A 23,179-nucleotide genomic window follows, 5' to 3' on the forward strand; every position below is an offset into this window, starting at 1 on the left:
GATAACTGGTGGCTGTGAGTTTACTCAAGAGTAATGGTGGGCAACTGATGGTAACTAATTCCTTAGTTATATATGAGCACTAACCAATACTAGGCTGGCCTCTGTCCCCAGGACCATTCACATACTTGTATTTATCAGCATATGACATGTGTGTCAGAATAAATTCCCCTTTTGCTTTCCATTGCTATGAGCAGGTCATAGATTTTTAGATAAGCAGCTCATAGAACTATGAGCAATACTACCTTAATGGTTTAAATCAACTGCAGCCAAGGGAATCATTTCTGGTCTCCCTCAATTTTCACACATCACTTTCTGATTTTTCATCTTTGTTTGCCACAAACCAACATTTCTATTCCTTCCTCTATGTTGACACTAACTATATCCTTCCATTGTTCTCGCATCTCTCCTTTTCTTACTTTTGCCTTTTAGAACCTCACACTTCCTTCAGTGCACCCCCTTCTTAATAAGGACTACTCTTCTCTACCAGGTCCTAGTGCTGCCCCTGCTATTGCCCCCAATTACCTTGTATTTGTTTTCTATTATATACTTTTTTTCTATTTATTTTTATGTTTACATCTCCCCTCTCCCCCTTACCAACAAAAAGTAGGTCCTTGAGGGTAGGGATTATTAAATTTTTGTCTTTATGCCTTTAGTACCTCATTGATCGATATATATTGATTAAAATATATGTCATTGATTGGATAATACTTATTCAGGAATGGATATGGGTTATTGAGTGATTGATGGGACATTCAGTCAAGTAATAGATTAGGGGTAAAAATGTTTTTGCTTTGGGGCAGCTAGATGGTGAAGTGGTTAAAGCACCAGCCCTGGATTCAGAAGGACCTGTGTTCAAATCTCACCTCAGACACTTGACACTTACTAGCTGTGTGACCCTGGGCAAGTCACTTAACCCCCATTGCCTAGGGAAAAAAAAAAAGTTTTTGCTTTAAGTTCCAAGGAAGCCATACCCTGGGCCAGGTAGGTTTGCATTTGGCTTGAAGAAGTAAATGCAGGAAACATAACTAGACTACAGGGCTTTTTAAAGTCCATGCAATTTAAATGATAAACCAGTGAGACTTTTAATGATAAATGATTTAATTTAAATGATAAAGCAGTGAGATATTCGCTCTAAGTGTTCTTCTGTTAAGATCCCACTGACATAACACGTGTATGGTAAGCAGCCACTTGTGGTGTTGGCTTGTTCTAATTAACTGGAGTGTCAGAATATGGTACAACATTAAAGAAAAATCCTTGAAACTTAATAACATAAGGCACTTTGATATTGATTGAACATATAACTGCATACAGCTCCAATGAGATTATTGTTCATCATAATAAAGTAAATAGTGAGCCCTGCCTATTGCTAAGGCTAAGGATTTCTCCACTTGCAACAGAGTATTCATCCCAGGAGGTAAAGCCTGAGTTCAGCTAAGGTTCTGGTTGGGTATGAGATTGGTGGCTGCCTCATTTCATGGCAAAATTTCTCAATTCTGTGGAGACATTTTCCACTCTGTGAAATAAATTGCTAACAACACAAATGTTTATATTGGCCTGGTGCCCTGGTTTGATCCATTTTTTCCCATTTATTTTTACAAATCTGTTGTAAGGCCATTATAAGATTTTTGTTACTCAAATTATGTGACTGAGTCAGAACAGATTTTTAAAATAATCTATGAATTAATTAGAACCCTATTTCCATAATGTTGAAAGTTTCCACCTCTTCCTTTTAATGAATAGGGTTTTTTCCATTTCTAGTGTAAATAAATTATAGTTTGCTTCTCAATTTCCCTTTACTAGCATTCATACATACTGTATTTGTGTTTATCAACACATCACATCTGTGTCAGGATAAATTTCCATTTTGTTTTCCATTGCTATGAGTAGGTAATAAATTTTTAGATAAACCCTCACAGAACTGAATTTCCTACAAATATGGACAAGGCCTTAAAGGTTTAAATCAGCCAGAGCCAATGGAATAGTTTCAAGTCTCCCTCAATTCCCACACATAGTTTTCTTATTTTTTTTTTACCTTGGATTGCCACAGTCCAATATTTCTACTCCTTTTTTTTCTGTATTTTCCCACTGCTCTCCCATCTCTCCTTTGCCCTCTTTTCCTGGGAAAGACTTTAGCTTAAAAAGGTCAAGGTCTCCCAGTGCATCTGGGGTCATCCCCAGGAGTCCTGATGTATCTAGTCACTGGACCCAGATGGCTCTGGAGGAGAGAGTGAGGCTGGTGACTTTATATGGCCCTTCCTCACTTAAATCCAATTCACTTCAAGTCATGGCATCATTTCCCAATGTCATGGTCCTCTTTGAGAATGATGGACAAACAACAACAACAATGACAACAATTGGGTCATCGTACAGTACTTCTTCTACTCCTCAACCATCAGGCTTCATGTTTCTGTTCTATTTGAACTAACTCCTTTCCCTACCTTCACCCAAAATGATCAGATTGAAAGAAAAGCGACATCATTTTCTATCTGTCATTTAGTAAAATCCCACCCAATTTACATGCAAATTATTGACATTATCTTAAAAATGAGAGGCAGAACATAGTAGATTAAGAGTTGGCCTCGGGGCAGCTAGGTGGCGCAGTGGAAAGAGCACCGGCCCTGGAGTCAGGAGTACCTGAGTTCGAATCCGGCCTCAGACACTTAACACTTACTAGCTGTGTGACCCTAGGCAAGTCACTTAACCCCAATTGCCTCACTAAAAAAAAAAAAAAAAAAAAAAGAGTTGGCCTCATAGTCAGAAGACCTGAGTTCAAGTTTGACCTCTAATGCATACTAGCTGATTAACCCTGAGCAAATTATTTAATTTTTCAGTCCTCCAGGTCAGTGGTGATAAACTCAAATAGAAATGGGGTACACTCAGTGACACATAAGGACCCCTACTACTTCATTTTGACTTAGAAAACCATATTTTAACATTATTTATGCTCTATTTTACTTTATTTTGTGAAATATTTTCCAATTACATTTTAATCTGATTCCTTGCCCTTATGTGGCTGATATACTGATTTGGACATCTTGGCTCTAGGCAACCTTCTAAGACTAAAAGTTGAAGGAAACATGTTGGTCAGTTGTAGTAGAGGTAGGTGTTTTTTTTTGGTTTGGGTTTTTTTTGGTTTGTTTGTTTGTTTTGTTGTTGTTGTTGTTGTTTTGGCAGGGTAATGCGGGTTAAGTGACTTGCCCAGGATCACACAGCTAGTAAGTATCAAGTATCTGAGGCTGGATTTGAATTCAAGTCCTCCTGAATCCAGGGCTGGTGCTTTATCCACTGCTATCTAGCCTCCCCTGAGGTAGTTTTATCAATAGCAAGTTCCCCCTACCAGAGAAATTGCAGGTCTTATCAAACAATAAAAAATCCAAACTTGGGATGTAAAAATATTATTTTGGTTTTTAAATATTTCATTTTATGAAGACAGAATGTCTAATTGCAGCAAAAGAAACTCTTGTTCTTTATCTTAATATCTGATACAGTGTTCTGTTAGAAAACAACAAAACAAATCGACAGGCTTTGTAAATCTGAGTCTACACATGCAAATTACCAGGATAATTGAGGTCTATTGGTTTCAACCAGAAATTCTCTCATGTAGGTACAGGGTTGGAGAGACTTGTTCAGCTTAACTTGCCACTTAACTTCATTTCTGCAGTGAATGAAGTGATTCTAATGTCTTATTTGAACAACTGCTTGCTCGGCCTACAAAGCACTTGGGGATCCCCAGGAATAAGAGGCCCTTGAGTATTTTTAACTCACTTGAAGTGATGGGGCTTTCACATCCACATGAATCCCTAGTTTTAAGAAATTTGTTGGCCTAATCTCTTTGAGGGAGGGAGGTTGCCTATCAGAACAGAAATTTAGGCACAGAAATATCCTGACTCTCTGAGACATAAAAGGAAGCAAATCACCGGGCTTTCTCCTGGGGGCCCTCAGGAGAGAGAGTCTAGGTATACTGGCAGATTACACAGCAAAATATATTCCCTTAAAAAAGCAAGAAAAGCAAATATATAGCATGATGCCAGGCTGTCGGGAGTGGGGTGGGGGAAGTGTCAGGGGGATAGGGTTACTAGGAAGAAGCAAAACACTTCAAGTCCCAGTGCTTTTTGCCTGGAAAAGTACAAGGAATATAGGTGCCCCTTTCCCCTTGCTTCCTCCTTGAGAACTAGTAGGCAATTCAATACTCAGTTCAATTCAATCAACACCTATTGAATGTCTACTAAGTGCTCCATGCTAAGAGCTTCCGGGGATATAAGGATGAAGAAAATGCAGTCCTTGACCACACAAGGAGTGTACTAGATAGCAGAGAAGATGAGGAACGTATACAAATAACTTCCCTCTGAATCAGTGCCCTAAGAGAATATGAAGTGCTATGGGGGTTCAAGGAGGGAAAGGTCACAGTCCTTTAGACAGATCAGGAAAGGATGTTTCTGATACATTTGCTAGCTTTTCATTCCATGGATTGCAATGTGATACAGGGAAAAGAATGCTGGCATTGGAGTCTGAGGGCCTCACTTTAAATCCGGGCTCTTCCACCAATGAGGACCTTTATCAGCAACATGAAGGAGTTAATAAGATGACCTTCAAGCGTCCTTCCATTTCTAGAGGTTTCAGCTTCATTTCCTTTAATCAAGGGCATTGCTCAAACCTCTATCTTTGCCCTTTGTCTTTGTTTTATTTTTATTGATGTTTTATTTTGACACAACAGCTACTTCCTTCCAAATGCTCAAACAAATCTTGCTAGTACAATCTCCCCCAAAAGAAGTTGAATTATCATTATCAACAGAGAGGAGGGAGAACATCCATTGACTTTGATAGTATGATATTATTGCTGACCTCTGCATTTGACCAATGTTCTGTATCCTCTCTATTAGCATTATTTACATTGTTCTTAAACATGTACATATACATGTGTGTATATATATCAATACATATATGTATATAACTATACACATATGCAATTCTTTTAGCTCTTCTATCTTTATCTTGTGAGGAGTCAAGTCAAACCAACAAACATTTATTAAGTGCTAATTGTGGGCCAAGCACTGTGCTAAGGGCTGAGGATATAAATATGAGCAAAAAAAGTTTACATTCTAATAGGGAAAGATGAGAACTAAAAGGGAGCTGAAAATAGGGAGGGGAGGGAAGGGGAATGTATCTCCACAGGGTCAAGGTGGCAAAGTTGAGAATATGTGAAGATGGCTGATCTAGTCCCTTCCTCAAAATGGAAATACCAGGAAGAACTTATCAACTGGCAATATTCCTTGCAGTGCAATAATATTCCACTATGTTGATATACATCGATTTATTCCACCATTAAACAACCATTAGGCCTTTATTTTTCACACTCTATAATTTCTCTATTGGAAATCTGTTTAATTCTCATGACTAAGATGGTCACTTCTGTGTCAATAACTACCAAATCTGTTGCTCCACTCTCAACCTCTTCTTCGAATTCTGGGCCTGTACTTTCAATTTTCTGCTTCTTAGTGCCACCTGAGTCTTTGTTCAGTCTTTCACATTCAAAAGGTCTAAAACCAAATTCAATACCTTATACCTTCCCTCAAAAACAATAACAAAAACCACCACTACTACCATCACCATCAACAAAATTAATTACCTTTCTCCTTACTTCTCTGTTTCTGTTGATATTACAACCATTTCACTGTTAACCAGGGCACATCTTTGACCCTTCCTTGTCCCCTCATCCTCCCTATCTAGTTGTCTGTTCCCACAGTTTCACTGACCTTATAAGACAAGGAAGAATTATAAAGAAGAAGAGGTATGAGAGAACAACAGCATAGAATCAAAGGAATATCAAAATAGAGGGTTTGATAAGTAGGGTCAAATGCTGTAAAGACATCAGGAATGTCTGCTTACCTTATCCTACCTCCTGGAGTTAAAGACCATGTTTGGAAAGACTAAACTTTTTCATCTGCAGAATGCCTGTTCCTGTCCTGATGACATGACGTGAGTACCTCACATAACCCACTATATTTAGGTCGACTCCAGCCATATTTTGCTTTCCTTCTGGCCCTGTTTCCAGTAGTGTTGTTCACATTTGACCCCTGCATTGCATCCATCTCTCATAACTTTCCAGGTCCAGGTCTCTTATCAAACCAATACTACCAATGCTATTAGAAAGATGCATGGGGGCAGCTAGGTGGCACAGTGGATAAAGCACCGGCCCTGGATTCAGGAGAACCTGAGTTCAAATCTGGCCTCAGACACTTGACACTTAACTAGCTGTGTGATCCTGGGCAAGTCACTGAAACCTCATTAACCTGAAAAAAAGAAAGAAAGAAAGAAAGAAAGAAAGAAAGGAAGGAAGGAAGGAAGGAAGGAAGGAAGGAAGGAAGGAAGGAAGGAAGGAAGGAAGGAAGGAAGGAAGGAAGGAAGGAAGGAAGGAAGAAAGAAAGATGCATGCACCATCCTTATAAAATTCAAAACTAAAACTCTACTTCTTGTTAACCACTCCCTTGTATGTGGGGTTTTTTTTGAGTCATTTCAGTTGTGTTTGACTCTTCAGAACCCCATTTGTAGTTTTCTTGGTAAAGATCCTGGAATGGTTTGCCATTTGCTCCTCCAGCTCATTTTATAGGCATGAGGAGACTGAGACAAACAGGGTAAAGTGATTTGCTCAGGGGCACGCAGCTAGTAAAATGTCTGAGGCTAGATTAGAACTCAGATATTCCTCCTCCACCTCCAGCCTTCTATCTACTGAACTACCTCTTGCAAGCTACTTAAGGGCAGGGACTGTCTTCACTTTCATATTTGTATTCCCAGAGTTTAGTTCAATATGTAGCACTTATTAAGGTCTTGTTTAACAAATAGTTGTTCATTCATTCATTCACTCATTCAATCATCCATCCATCTAGTCATGAAAATTTAGAAGAGCCTATTGGATTTGGCAGTTGAGGTCACTGGTGACCTTGAAGAGTATAGTTTCCCCAATTTTTACCAGGGACATAAGCAAATGAAGCAGTTTTCTAAGTCAGTAGTTGGGCAGAAAGTAGAGAATGAATGCCAAGAGAGTAAAAAGGTAAATAAAAGGGACATTCAGGTTGAGGTGATGGAAAGTTCTAAGGAAGTCTGTTTCATTTTGTTGTTGTTTGTTTTAAACATTTAGCATAGAACTATGCATATTTGTAGGTATGTAGGAAGGAGCTAAAAGAGGGTCAAGGACAGAAAGAAGTAGGACAGAGGGACAGGGAAGAAGGAGAGGGGGAAGAGGAAAGGAGGGAAAAGAAAAAAGAGAGACAGAAGGAAAAATAATTGATGAACCAAGGTTCAATAGAACATAGGTAGGATTAAGGACACAAATGTAGGTGTTAGCCTTGACAAATAGGTAAATGATACATCATCTGAAACTGGAGTAAATGATAGAATGGGTGAAAACACAGGAGTGGATGGGGTGCTGAGATCTGTAGACATGAAGATGAAGCTCAAAGTATATGGCCTCAATTTTCTCAGTAAATTAAAAGGCAAGGGCCCTCTGCTGTTGTGGAGGGAGTTAGAGTGGATTTGGAGATGAAATGTTTAGAATAACTACTGTAAGAAATGTGATATAAAATCAATCAGATATAAAAAAGAACAATTTTCAAAATGAGAATTGCAAGTCATCAACAGCCATATAAAAAATGTTCCAAATCACTAGCTATAAGAGAAATGAAAATTAAAACATCTGAGCTTTCACTTCACGCTCATCCAGCAAGCAAGGTTGGTAAAAGATGGAAATACCATAGAAGCAGTTTGTGGAAAACAAGCACACTAATATATTGCTGGTAGGAGTATAAATTAAGTCCATGCATTATGGGGGAAATCATTCATTTATCATAGGACCATAGATCTAAAGTTGGAAGGGACCTAAGTAGTCATCTAATACAACGTCTCCTTTAATACTCTGGGAAACTGAGGACCAGAAAAGTTAAGTGACTTGTCCAAGGTTACACAGATAGTAAGCTGTGATAGAACTGGTGTTTCTGTACCTACTTTCCACTTGAGAGACAGAGACAGAGACAGAGCAGGAGGGAGAGACAGAGAAAGACAGACAGAGAGACAGAGAGAGGGAGGTAGGGAGGAAGGAAGGGAAGGAGGGAGAGAGAGAAGGGGAGAGAGAGAGAGACAGAGAGAGAGACAGAGAGAGAGAGAGAGAGAGAGAGAGAGAGAGAGAGAGAGAGAGAGAGAGAGAGAGAGAGAGAGAGAGAGAGGGAGGGAGAGAGAGAGAGAGAGAAATGAAACTAAATGATTTCCTAAGACCACCAAGCAAGCTAATACCTGGGGCCAAGACAAGATTCCCTTGTCTATGTTCATATTATTAAATCATGTTGATACCCATAGAAGCTAATACAAGTCATGGGGTGTGCAGGATATTCAGGGAGGATTAGCTCCTCTCCTGTGAGGGCTGATGCTGAGCCCTTTTCAAGGCTGCTCATCCACCTTTGGTGTCCACCTGCCAGCCAACTCTAACCTGTGGCTCTAAAAAGCTACAGCAGTCATATCCCGGTAAAACTGTTTTGACAGGCAGGCCAACCTACACTGAAAGTAACAGACAGGCTTCCCATCCATGGTTTAGGGGGCTGTCTACCCCAAGCATGTGAAGACTTCCCTTGGTGAAATAGTCTGATGAGAACAATTTGTTCCAACAGTCATGAAGGTGGTGAAAGCTGAGGCATGGGCTGTGGAGCTCTTAGACCTTGGCCAGATGCCAAAGACCTCGAGGTCATCCTCTGTACCTTGGGCTATTGCTACTCTTAATTTTTTTCTTGCCACTGGATTTCAATGACTCTGGAAGAAAAAGTGAGGCTGAAGACTTTGTGCAACTCTACTTCCCTTAAGTCCACTTCACTGGCAAGTCAACTGGTGATATTATTTGTCCTCTTTGAAAATGAAGGACAAACAACGACATAAGTCGAGTGGTGTGTAGATAGATAGATAGATAGATAGATAGATAGATAGATAGATAGATAGATAGATAGATAGATAGGTAGGTAGGTAGGTAGATAGATGCATAGATAGATGCATAGATGCATAGATAGATGGATAGATAGATGATAGATAGATACATCGATACATAGATGATAGATGCATAGATAGATAGATAAATAGATAGAGAGATATAATATAGAGAGAAATAGGTAGGTATGTAGGTAGATAGATAGATATAAGATAGATGATAGATTGATAGATATTATAATATATATATATATGGAGAGAGAGAGAGGTAGATAGGTAGGCAGATAGACAGATAGTAGATAGATAGATAGATAGATGGATGGGTGGATAGATAGTTGGATAGATAGATAATAGAAGATAGATGATAGAGACAGTCACTGGATTTGACCTAAAAGCTGCCATGTTCAGTAACGTAGAATCACACCATCTCAGAGTTAGAATGGATCACAGACACCATCTAGGCTAACCTGGACCTAAACAAGAATTCTTTCTACAGGGTAGATAACTGAAATCAACATCCCTTAATTGCAGAACCCTTCCCTCTTTTCCTAAATAATGAGATTTTTTATTTTAAAATTTAATAATTTATTTTCAAACATTTAAAGAGAAACCTACACCATAAAAACCGATGTTAAGGAAAATAAAGCATAAAAATTATGAGTTGATTTCTTGATTCATTTCTGAAAGCCATACCTACAGAGTTCCAGTATGCTAAATCATCCTGCATCTGTGGAAGCACAATTTTTACATCATAATTTCTATTGTACCAGCCAAGGGATGTACCATTTTGTTTTGTGTGTTTGTATTAGGAGTTCCTTTCATTTGGAGAGTCAACATTGTGTAATGGACAGAGTACTAACCCTGGAATCAGAAAGACCTGAGTTTGGGACCTTTCTCTGACGCTTTCTCTCAGGGCAACCACAGACAAGCTTCATAGCTTCTCTAAGCCTCTATTCAGTCATCTGTAAGATGAGGATAATAACCCTGTCTTATTTACTTCAGAGCATTTTAGTAAGGCAAAAGTGAAATGTATGTAAAGTCCTTTAGAGACTTTGAAATGCCATATAAATTTTACCTAGTATTATTTATGGCATTCTCCACTAGTCTCTAGTTTTTCAGTTTTGATTTTTGAAAGAGAAACCATATCCAGAAAAAAAGAATGCCAACTGCAGTAACAAATTCAAATCTCATCCCATTAACAAATGTAATTTATTGTAATTGAAAAACAACCAACTATTGTTTTTAAAAAATGGAATGTTTGTTGAGTATAGATAGCCTTTTTAGAAATTCCACTTTGAATAGCATGTTATTAAAACACTGCACAGAATGTGGACACTTGGGAAAGCTCCTTGTCATGCCCCCAGTAATGGGAGGCCCCAGAAGACCACAGTTGAGAGGAATCTGCAAATCTCTAGACATGCATAATTCTGGAGATGGAGGACAGTGATTCTCTGCCTTGAATCAACCATGAAACCTTAATAGGCATGAGGTCTGACTGTACTTAGAAATCAATTTTCGTTCTGGTTTTTCATAGCTTCTATATTTTCCCTTTTTTAAACTGCCCTAATCTGCTTTCCTACTGAGACTTATTTCCAATAACATATAGTGGGGATAACTGTATCCTTAAGCCTGGTGGGCCATGTAGTTATTCGTGCTGGGAATGCAAGAATGCCAGGAGGGTAAGGAAGTGCAATATAAGCCATCAACATTTCAATAAATTAATGCATGTACTCTGCTGTTGGCTGGACTTCAGGTTCAGGCAATAAGAGTCAAGAAACAGGAGCATGATTCCAGAGAGACTCTATTAGAGTCACTATGAGCATTGCATAGCATATTAATGAAGGAAGAGTAATAGGAATTTAATTAAAGCAGATTTTGCTATATATTATTTGTGTGTTTCTAATTACATATGTGTTTTTTTTCTTAAGCTATATACCTCCCCACAAATGTTAGCATTACTAATAAACCATAATGAACAATCTTGGTTCTGAAGAAATAAGAATGAAACACACTTCCTTTCTATTAGTAGATATCATAGTATCTACAGTTAAAACTGACAGTGGCCTTAAAGATCATTCAGTCCAACACCCTCCTTTTACAGCAGAGGAAACTGACACCAAGAGGTTACTATGTCCTAATACATGACACTCCATCTCAGTATGTGTTTGCACAGGCTGCCTATCACACCTATCATTTACTCCCTCCTTATCTCTACCTCTTGGAATCTTTAGTTAGGCCAGCTCCTTTCTCATATCGTCGACTTCTTTCTGCTCCCCCTTTTTGAGGAAGGACCCAGATCAGCCAGCCTTCATTTCCCTCCCAATTCTGCTCTTCACTTCAAAACCATGTCATCCCACAAAATACTTTTACCCCTCACTATTCAGCTAGCTCCCTTTTATACCTTGTCTCCCCCAATTTGAATAAGTTCCTCAAGGACAGAGACTATATATATACATACATACATACATATATATATCGAGAAAGAGAGAGAGAGAAACAGAGACAGAGAGTATATATATATATATATATATATATATATATATATATATATATATATTTGCTTATATTTCTATTCCCAGCACTTAGCATAGTGTGTTTAATAAATGCTTTTTTCCTTCCTTCCTTCCTTCCCTAGCCCAGGGTCAAATAGCTAGTAAATAATTGAGTCAGGATTGTTTTGAAAAAACATCTTCCTGACTTCAAATCGATACTCTACCCATTAAACTAAGCTGCCTTAAATATTATACTCTCTCATACCCCATAGCCTCATATACTATTTGGGAGGAGACCCATGTTGGGGGAAATCCTGGATATGAATAGATTTAGGCTATACCTAAACTTCGCTTTAGAGATTTTCTTAGAGAAATCCATTTGGGAAATTAACTATTGCTGTTTCTTTTAAAGACATTCCATTTCCCCATGCATTTTCACTGGCTGTCTTCCATGTCTAGAATTCTCTCCCTCCTTATCTCTGCCTCCTAGTCCTTGTACAGGAAACCTTTCCTAATTCTGTTTAATTTTAATTTGTTCTCTCTGTTAATTATTTCCAATTTATACCAGCAGCATCTTATTTGTACACATTGTTTGAATCCTGTTTCCCTATTAGACTCCTTAAGAGCAAGGATCGTTTTTGCCTTTCTTTGTATAGCACATAATAGGTGCTTATTAAATGCTTCTTGATTTGATTAGAAAAAGTAAGCACGCGGATGAAAGCTTATGAGGTATCATTTTTCAGAGAATGTTGAGCCACAGAATTCTTTGAACCTTCCTTGTCGGGGGATCCACTGTGTGAGGTAGGAGGTGGCCCTATGTGCTACACAGTCTAACTATAATAGAAATTTGGAATGTCCATTCCAAAGTTTAAGCAAGATTCTCAGAGATGAACTGACATGGCAGCTTCTTGACATGCCAAAGACTTCCCTTTGCCTGTCCTTCAAGAGAGAAAGCCTAGGGGCAGCTAGGTGGCACAGTGGATAGAGCACCAACCCTGGATTCAGGAGGACCTGGGGTTCAAATTAGGCCTCAGACCCTTGACACTTATCAGCTGTGTGACCCTGGACAAGTCACTTAACCCCAATTACCTCACCAAAAAAAGAGAGTGAGAGTGAGAGAGTGAGAGAATGAGAGAGTGAGTGAGCCAGCCTCAGGTACAATCCAAGAGTCTGCTGTTTTCGTGGGTTCCTATAAATGATAACGAACAGAATCCATTAGCAGTTCCCAAGGTGGACAAAGGAGGAGAAGACAGAGAAAGCAAGAGGGTAAGATGCAGTTCCTCCACTCCATAGAATATAAGCTCCCTGGGGGCAGCAGATGTTTTATTTTAGTTTTTATCTTCTCAGAATGTAGCATGGTGCCTCCTTGTTGAAGTGGATTTGCTGAATGAGTGTTGCATTATTGAAATCAATTTCTGCAATATTTCAGTTTCGTTGACTAGCATGTAACTATGTATGTAAGTTACTGAGCTTTGGAAAGGCATAATTAGCCATGAATAAGTAGTCAGTGGAATAACTGACTATAACAGGAGAATGTTTCATGTTAGGTAACTTAACAAATGTCTTGTATTAAGAGGAACCACCTCTTGTTTGGACCTTATAAGCCTCATGGATATGATGCTCCGGAATCTCTCCTCCTTTTGATCTAGAAGTCACTGTTGGTGTCCTTCTGTTACCAAATACTACACGAAAAGTCTCATTGTTTCAGAAAGGCCCCATTTCCATGTGAACAGGTATCTGTAGCTATTATTTCTGACTCCTTAAGGTGTGCTACAATACAAACCTCAACAGTGGTGAATTTTTTTCTTGATTAGGTTGAAGAATTAAAGGAATGTGGACCATCAGACAGAAGACAATTCATTCAAAGACAAGACCAGAAGCAGAGGGAACACAATAGCATTGGTGGGTTGTCAAGATAATAGTATGGAGTATAGGCTTGGGGTTGGCTCAGATCAGGCCGAATCTACCCCCCCCCCACACACACACACACTCTCTTCAGGAGGGTGATACTGTTTTGGCTTAGGCAGCTGGAGAGGATACAGACAAAGCTGTCTACAATTGAGGAAAAGTTCAAGTCATGTGGAGGTGATTTAGCAAGGTTTGAAAAGATGCCAATTAGCCCATGAATTTTGGAAGACCAAGGAAATAGAGACTTTACTCAGGAGCTGGGTAAAGAGGAATTTCTGTGTTTTACTGCAAGGCCTGTGGGTATGGTATTTTCTTATTGCTCTGCCCATGTGCTATTTGTCAGCATTTTTTTTTTGGTGAGAGTCCTCATACTGTGTATACCTTGAATGTGTATTTTTTGTGGAGAGGGAGAATGGGAGATGAGGCAAAAACTGGTATATGGGATGGCTATTGAGGGGAAGATGATAGGGTTGGAAGGCACAACTCCCCTCAGTCCCAGACAGCTTGATTGGTCAGAAATGTGAAATGAAAAGGGCAGCTAGGTGGTGCAGGGGATAGAGTACCAGCTCTGGAGTCGGGAGGACCTGAGTTCAAATCCAGCCTCAGGCACTTGACACTTACTAGCTGTGTGACCCTGGGCAAGTCACTTAACCCCAATTGCCTCACTCCCCCCCAAAAATATGAAATAGATCCTTGCAATCATGTAGATGAAACAATTGTATGCACTTTGTTGTTGCTATTGTAAATACCCCAGGTCACAATTGAGAAAGATTCAGCATCAGAAACCTTGGGCCAAGGGAGTACAGGTAGGAAGTACTATTGTGGCCAGGAAGGGAAGAGTTAGAATGGCTAGAGAGTCAGAGCATCTTAGACTTGATAAAGGAATCCAAGGTGGGAAGAAAGAAATTTATAGCTAGGTGCAGAATTTATCTGAAAAGAAAAAAAGTGGTAAACTTTAGTAAAGAAATTTTGTCTCTGTTGGTTTTTAATTCCCCCTCTGATTAGAAAATTCCTTCTCTAAAACTGTGTTTAAAACCCTGGAGATCTCTATGATAAACAACTTAAAACCTCTTATGCTATTACATGGCTTCAATTTTCCTATATTTTCCCTGTAGAGGCATGAAAAATCCCTGTAGGCTTCAGTGTCTTAAGTGCTTTAGTCATACAATATTCGATTTGAACTAGTATAATTTGCCAGTTTCCATGATTTAAAAATTGTATGGTGTGGCATTTTAGAATAGTCCAAAGAATACCATGGTATTTCTGTAATCTTGTAATGCAACCCAGCATTCCAACACCCAAGAGAAAGGCACCTGGATTAAAAAGGCACTGTTTACCTTTGCAAAACAACTTCCTTAAACCAAACAGAGCTCCCCAGCATATGCTCAGGCATTTGGAATTCCCTAATCAACAATGACTTTTGGTTGTCTGTCTTTTCAAGGTGCTTTTATCTTGTAAAGAACTCATAGAAGGTGATATTGTCTATGGTTTTTTTTTTTTTACATGTCACGGTGCTTAGCTCCAATCTGGGCAGGTGTAAGCACTTACTATTTGTGTGCTGGTTTATTAATTCATTCTTATCTACATCATTGAATAAAGTATATGAAAGATTGGGGCAGTTCCCCTACTATTCCACTTCTCAAGAGCTAGGGAGGCTGTTAAAGATAGGTGAAGGGGGCAGCTAGGTGGCACAGTGGATAAAGCACGGGCCCTGGATGCAGGAGGTCCTGAGTTGAAACCTGGCCTCAGATACTTAACACTTACTAGCTATGTGACCCTGGCCAAGTCACCTAACCCTCATTGCCCTACCAAAAAAAAAAAAAAGATAGATGAGGAAGAGTATAAACCACCATACCTACTGGTATTTGGGTGATACCACTACTTCTGCACAACTGGGCTGGTGACAGCCTGATCTTTTTGAATACTTCCTTTTTATTCTTTGGTTGCAGAAAAGCATTAAGGAGAAGGGAAATATTATATATAGAAAATATAATATAGCAGGGTTGTGATGAAAGGCTTGTTGTGAGTAGACATGACTTTTAATTGCTAAATCATTTCTTATGTTGGGAAAAGGTTTAAGAGGGCCAATATTTGAAGGAGTGAAGAAGAAAATGATGTTAACCGTGAAAGAGGAAAAGAAGAGAAGGCTTCCTTGTCCTGCCCTATGGGTAGCCAGATTTGTGCCTTGGGGTGGGGGTGGGGGGATGAAAGACAAGCCAAAGGAGGCAGTGGCATGCAATGGAAAAAACACTGGGCTGGGATTGCTGTACTTGGAGTTAAGGGACCTGAATTCAAATCATATCTTCGCCACTCTGAAATCTCTCTCCCTCTGTCCTTGTTGATAATTAAAAATCCTTTATTTGAAATTTGACAGTTTGAAATCCCCAGCATTACCCACAGAATAATAGACTATCTCCATTAAAATGAAAAAAGGTAAACTTGGAAGGACAACATACGAACTCATTATCACTATATACTAACATGCTACCTACAGACCTCTTGCAGCCTATTATCTTGCCTAATAAAGCCTAAATCAAATTAAAACATAATTGGAAAATATTTAACAAAATAAGTAAAAATACAATAGAACATAATGTTAATATGTGGTTTTCTAAGTCAGTATGTGTCCTGCAGGGATCCTTATGTACTATTGAGAGGCCCCATTATTATCTGAAACCACTGAACTAGGAGTGTTATGATGGATGGGGCACACTATACAATTCAATAAACATTAAATATATTTTATAAGTTCATTTTGATGTGAAACCCAAGGCAGGGAAAGTTTACATTATGGGTAAGTTGGATATAATGAGATTCTAGGGAGTTTGATATCACCAGGGAGTTTGATATCACTGTGCAGTGAGTACAGTGTGGGATGGCACTAAAGACAAACCTTAACTTTTTAATTTCACAGGGAGAAAAGTTAAATGGAGTTCTACTATAATTTAGATGTGCTTCTAATAAAGACCAAACCCAAGTTAACATTCAAAGCAAGGAAGAATAACCAGCATATTTAATAATAAAGATCCCATTTTTACTTCTATTATCAAGGTTAATAATTTGGTTTGTTTTTAAAATGTTCTGCTGTCATTGAAACCATTGGTGTGTTTGCATGATTGAAAATAGAGAAAGAAATACAGTCTAGCTCCCCTACCACACCTCTTCCACAAAGACCTAGAAAACACAAGTTCTGATGAGGCAATAATACATGGAGGTGAGGGTGGGGTAAGGAAGAGAAAGAAGAGTGAAAATGATCTCTCATAAATAGAGTGTATATGTTGAAGTTTTAGTGTGGAGGGAGGACAGGAAAATGACATTTGAATTTCACTCATCTGAACCTGCCAAAGGAGGGAAGAATAAACATGCACACATAATTAGACACAGGAATGTATTTCAGCCAACTGGGAAACAGGATGGAAAGAAGATAAAGGAAAGGAAACATGGAGGCAGGGAGGACCAGGAGGTGGTTAAATTAAAGGAGGGATTAGTCAGAAGCAAAACAAACTATTAAAAAGGAGTTGAGAAACAAAAAAAGGGAAACCTAAAAGAGAATAGGATGGAGGGAAAGATACAATATATAATCATTACCATGAATATAAATGAATGGTATAAACTAATCCAGAAAACAGAACTATATAACAGAGTAGATTACAAACCAGAACCCAATAATATATTATTTACAAGAAAAATACTTGAAACGGAAAGCATACACAGAAATAAAATAAGTGGCTGGAGCAGAATCTATTATGCTTCAGATGAAGTGTTTTAAAAAAGGCAGAGGTAGCAATCACAATTTCAAACAAAGCAAAAGCAAAAATTAGGCTTAATTAAAAGAGATAAACAGGGGAGCTTTTCCTGAAAGGTACCATAGACAATGAATTGATATCAATACTTTAAAATATATGCACCAAGTGATGTAACATCTCAATTCTTAAAGGAAAACTCAAATGAGTTACAGGGAAAAATAAATAGTATTTGAGGAGAACCTCAATTTATCCCTCTCAGACCTAGATAAATCTAACAAAAATAAACAAACCAAAAAAAAAAATGAAATAAAGATCTGAATAGAATTTTGAAAAAGTTAGATATGATAGGTTTCTGAAGAATATTGATTGGGAATAAAAAGTATATACTAATGTCAGCTGTTCATGGCACCATCACAAAAAAACCTCTGTATATTAGGGCATAAACATTTAATTTAATATGAAGAAAAGTAGAAACATTAAATTAATATTTTACCAACCATGTTGTAATAAGAGCATATTTAGGGGCAGCTAGGTGGCGCAGTGGATAAAGAACCTCCTGGATTCAGGAGGACCCGAGTTCAAATCTGGCCTCAGACACTTGACACTTACTAGCTGTGTGACCCTGAGCAAGTCGATTAACCCTCATGCCCTGCACCAAGAAAAAAAAAAGAGTATATTTAACAAAATGCCTTTGGAGCAAAGATGATAGATTAATTAGAAATGAAACAATCCAAGTAATAGAGTAAAAAAAAATCATAGAAATAATTGATAAATTCCTTAAAGATAATGACAACAATTAGTTACTCTATCAAAATTTGGGGGATATAATCAAAGTAGTATTTAGGGAGAAATTTATATCTCTAAATAGTTTCTCAGCAAAAGAGAGAAAAAGCAGAATAAGTTGGGCATGCAACTTAAAAAAAAAACCATCAAGAATTACAACAGGTTAAAAAACTCTACTTAAATACCAAAATAGAAATCCTGAAAAAATAAAAAGAGATTAACAAAATTTAAACCAAAAAGCTCCCTAACATTGAATTAATAAATCAACAAGAACCTCATTTCAATGAAATAAATAAGACATTAGCAATTTTTTAAAAAGAAAAACAAGTTATTAGTATCAAAAATGAAAAAAGTAAATTTAAAATTATTGAAGAAGAAATGAAATTATTATGAGCTATTTTGTCCATTATGATACTAATAAACTAACAATTTAAATCTAATGGATGAAAATTTATAAAAATATAAATGGCCCTGATTAACAGAATAGGAGAGTATTTAACTATTTTAGAAAAAGAAACAACTAGAAAGTAGATGAGACCAGTTTTTAACTCAGTAAGATGAGTTTTCCTAACTCCAAGGCTGGGACTCTATCCTCTATGTCGCTTCGCTGATCCTGTGTATAAAATAAACCCACACAAATAATCAGTAGTTCTGTGTAATACAAACAAAACCCAGCAAGAAGAGATAGATAAACTCCATGTAAAATAAATATAAATATAAAATACTTTGGAATCCACCTGGCCATATACACACAGGAACTATATGAATAAAATTACAAAACATGCTTTACTCAAATAGAAATAGATCTAAATAATTGGAAAATTATTCATGTCCAAACTGAAATAATTTAATAAAAATGACAATATTACCTAAAGAAATTATTTAGTATAATACCAATCAATCTACCAAAGCATTACTTTCTAGAGAGCTTGAAAAAATAACAAAATTCATCTAGAAAAATGAAAGGTCAAGAATATCTAGGATATTAAATGAGAAAAAAGAGTAGGAAAGGTGACCTAGGAGTATTATATCTTAAACTAAACTACTAAACTAAAGTTAAAATTAGCGAAACAAGCTAGTACCGAGAAAGAAATAGAGAGGCTGATCAATGGAATAGATTGAGTACACAATATGGAATCAAATGGGTATAGTAACTCAGTGTTTGATAAACTCAGTGATAACAGCACGGGGCAAGAACTCACTATTTGCCAAAAAGCACTGGGAAAACTGGAAAGTAGTCTAGCTGAAACTAAGTGTAGACCAATATTTCAGATTCTAGAGCAAGACAAGCTTCAAATGAGGACACAATTTAAACATATATGGTGACATTATTTTAAAGAAGTAAAGGTGCGTGGAAGAAATTTCTTATCAGATTCATTGATAAGAGCAAAGTTCATGACTACACTAGAGATAGAGAAGTTCATAGGACTTAAAATGGACAATTTTTATTACATAAAATGTAAAAGTTTTGCACAAACAAAACTAATGAAGCTAAAATTAGGAGAGAACCAGGAAACTGGTGGTGGTGGTGGTAGGAAATCTTTGCAGCAATTTTTTCTGATAAAAAATTTCATTCCTAATATATATATAGGGAATTAATTGAAATCCATAAGAATAAGCTATTCTTCAAATGATAGTAAAATAATATAAGTAGGTAGACTTGGAGGAAGAAATCAAAGCTATGAATAATCATACAAAAAGTTCTAAATTATGAATTAGAGAAATGTATTTTTTTAAATTCTGAGGTTTCATCTCACACATCAGATTGGCAAAGTTGATAAAAAAAAGGAAAATGACAAATGCTACAGGAGCTATCAGAAAACAAGTACATTAATGCCAGTTGGCAGAACTATGAACTGCTCAGCCATTCTACTTTATTTTTTTTTCACTTTTTTGTTTGTTTATTTTTTGTGTGGGGAAATGAGGGTTAAGTGATTTGCCCAGGGTCACACAGCTACTAAGTGTCAAGGGTCTGAGGCTGGATTTGAATTCAGGTCCTCCTGAATCCAGGGTCAGTGCTTTATCCACTGCAGCACCTAGCTGTCCCCAGCTCAGCCATTCCAGAAAGCAATTTAGAACTACATCCAAAAAGCTATTTAACTATATATGCCCTTTGACCCAGCAATAATACCAAAAGAGATCAAAGAAAAATGAAAAGGACTCATATGTACAAAAATATTTTTATAGTTCTTTCCATGGTAGCAAAGAATTACAAAGTGAGGGGGTGCTCATCAATTGGGGAATAGATGAACAAATTATGGTATTGTGAATGTGATGGAATACTATGCTATAAATGATGAAGTGGATGGTTTCAAAGAAACCTGAGAAAGCTTGTATCAACCAATACAAATTGAAGTGAGCAGAAGCAGAACAATTGATACGATAACAATAAGATTGTAACAACTTTGAAAGACTTAGGAACTCTGATCAACATGATGACTAACCACAATTTCAAAAGATTCATGATGGTACATGTTACCTCCAGAGGTCATGGACTTAGCAGATTGAGATATATTTTTTGATTTTTAGTTTTTGGATATAGCTGCCATGAATTTATTTTGCTTGGATATACACATTTGTAATGGGGGAAAAGAAAGAAAATAGTTTTGAATTTCCAGAAGTATGTTCTAGTATTACACCTTACATTCCAAAGTGTCAAATTAACAGCATCATTGCTAATGAAAAAGTGTGACAATCATTTGCCATGTGGCTTCACTTGCAATCTTCATGATTTACCATAAACAAACTTCACTCCTTGGTCAACACTACCTGAACACCATTCTCCCTACTAGAGTCTAAACTATTTTAGGGTAGAGATTAGAGACTCACTTTTGCATTTTTAACTCCAGTACCTAGCATAGAACCTGGCACATAGTATATGCTTAATAAATTATTTTTTATTCATTCATAATTAATATCTATTCCTGAGCCGTAAGTACTAACACTAATTACAAAGACACAGAGTTAGTTATACACAATATCAACTGGTCATCCTTCATAAAAGAAATATGACAGAAAATAAGTTGATCCCCAGTTTTACTAAAAATTAAAATAAGTTTGACACTCTTTCTGTGTTAATAAACCCAGTGCATGTCTTGGTACAACTTAAAAATATATTCAGTAATGAACCAATGGACCTGCTAATATTAGAATTAGGTATAAGCCAGGACTGTGTGGAAGACTAATCTAGTTCTTTCTACATGTATTTTGTGTTAAAGGACTAAGGGATGAAAGTCCTGAAAAAAAAATCTCATTAAACTTTGGTTGCAATAAAATATTTATTGTTTCCAGGCTATAGAAACCTGATAATGTGACAAGTTTATTTCTATATCAACACAGAACTTAATTGCATTTAAAAGCTGATTAATAAGTTTAGTGACTTAGTACTACTTAATCTCATGTCTAGACTAGACTGGAAAACTTGTCAAAACTATAATTTCAACACACATTAAGCCATAAAATCATTATGGGGGGGGGGGGTTTGGGGTTTTTTTGGAGGGGGATCAATACAGCAAGATAGGATGGTATTATTATGTGGGACAATGAAGGCCAAGGGACTTCAACCACTGAAAAAATATAATAATTTTTTATAATATATTGCCTGAGGTGTCACACTGATATAATGAAATGGAAACTGGGAAACCAAAATGACAAAGGAATTAAAAGTGAGCATTTACTGGACATTTGGGACATTAGTATAACAATGCAAACAGCCAAAGAAAAAATCCCTTTCATACTAAATTTATTTTAATCAGTTTTTGTTTATTTTGTTAAATATTTCCCAATTACATGTAAAATAATTTAACATTCATTTTTTTAAATTTTGAGTTCCAATCTCTCCTGATCTCCCATCTCTCTCTCTTCCTTCTTCTTTTTTTTTTTTTTAGTGAGGCAATTGGGGTTAAGTGACTTGCCCAGGGTCACACAGCTATTAAGTGTTAAGTGTCTGAGGCCGGATTTGAACTCAGGTACTCCTGACTCCAGGGCCGGTGCTCTATTCTCTTCCTTCTTAAGAAGGTAAGCAGTTTGATATGTACATGTAAAGTCATGCAAAAACATATTTTCATCTTTTCAATTTAAAGTAATTTTCTATAAAATATAGATGACACTAAAGGAGTTCAATACTAAGGAGAATTAAGAGTAGGAGTCAGTGTACTCTGCAAAATCATCTCTTTATTTTATCTTGTTTAAAAACAATGTAATTATGAATTGGAAAATGAAAACTTTTTTCCTTTACAAGACCATTTGCCTTTTTTAAAGTCTCTCCCCACCCCTCCACATACCACTTCTAAATATTTTGGTGGGATTTATTTTAAGAAACATGACTTATTAAGCTGTGTCATAACTACAACATCCTATTAAAACAATTTAAAGATGCTGATTGAGGTTGAGGGTGAAATGCTCTATTGAAGAATAGATTTTTTTTAAAAAGTGAGCCTGATGAAATGGTTCATTCTAGAAATTAATAAGTGGTCCACCCCAATGTCTAATTAGGGATTTGTAGATTTTGTGTAACACATGCATCATTAGTCAGATAGGATACTATACTGTTGACTCAAAATTTTATGTATATTTAAATCTAGCCTGAGCCAGTCATTTCAAGCTTGTTGCTGAAAGTATTGTATATTCCTTTCTTTTACTGCCAGCTGTGATCTTGCTGAAGTTTCTGAAATCTACGTCATCCTCTCATTACTAAAGATTTCATGGATTTAATCTAAAAGTGTATAATCATTCTAGAAACAGCCTTAATTAACAGCCTTGTTGAAGGAGAGATTTGCAAGATTCTGGGTCAGTTTTACAGGATTCCCCCAGCCCCCCCCCCCCCGCCCTGCCCAAATCAGGTTAGAAATAGATTTTGGTATTTCTTAATAAACTCATTTTATTGTTCTCCTATGGTATAACTCACCCTTGAAAAATCACCCAGTACACCTTTGCCCTTGGGCACAATGTCGTATCTGATGAACATTTCTAAATCATTTCTCTTCCAAATGACCTCTTGCAGTCACTTCAAGTGTTATAATTCTCAACAGCGTTTCATGTCTCTCTTATAGCTCTCAGCTAGAATGCTTGGAAGGAAGGTTGTTTGCCAACCCCTCTAGTGGTGATTGCAACAATATCCCTATTTAAAAAGGAAGTAAAAGCTTTTCCTTTTATTTGGGACTCTTTTCAGTGTGCCATTTTATCCTACTTGGAGTAGGTTCTCATGATGGGATTGGTTAAATTACAGATGTTGTGTTTATTAAATGTATTTCTAATCAAATTATAGATTATTCCTCTCATTTCCCACAT

The sequence above is a fragment of the Dromiciops gliroides genome, chromosome 3, assembly GCF_019393635.1.
Source record: "Dromiciops gliroides isolate mDroGli1 chromosome 3, mDroGli1.pri, whole genome shotgun sequence".
In the NCBI taxonomy this organism is placed as follows: Eukaryota; Metazoa; Chordata; class Mammalia; order Microbiotheria; family Microbiotheriidae; genus Dromiciops; species Dromiciops gliroides.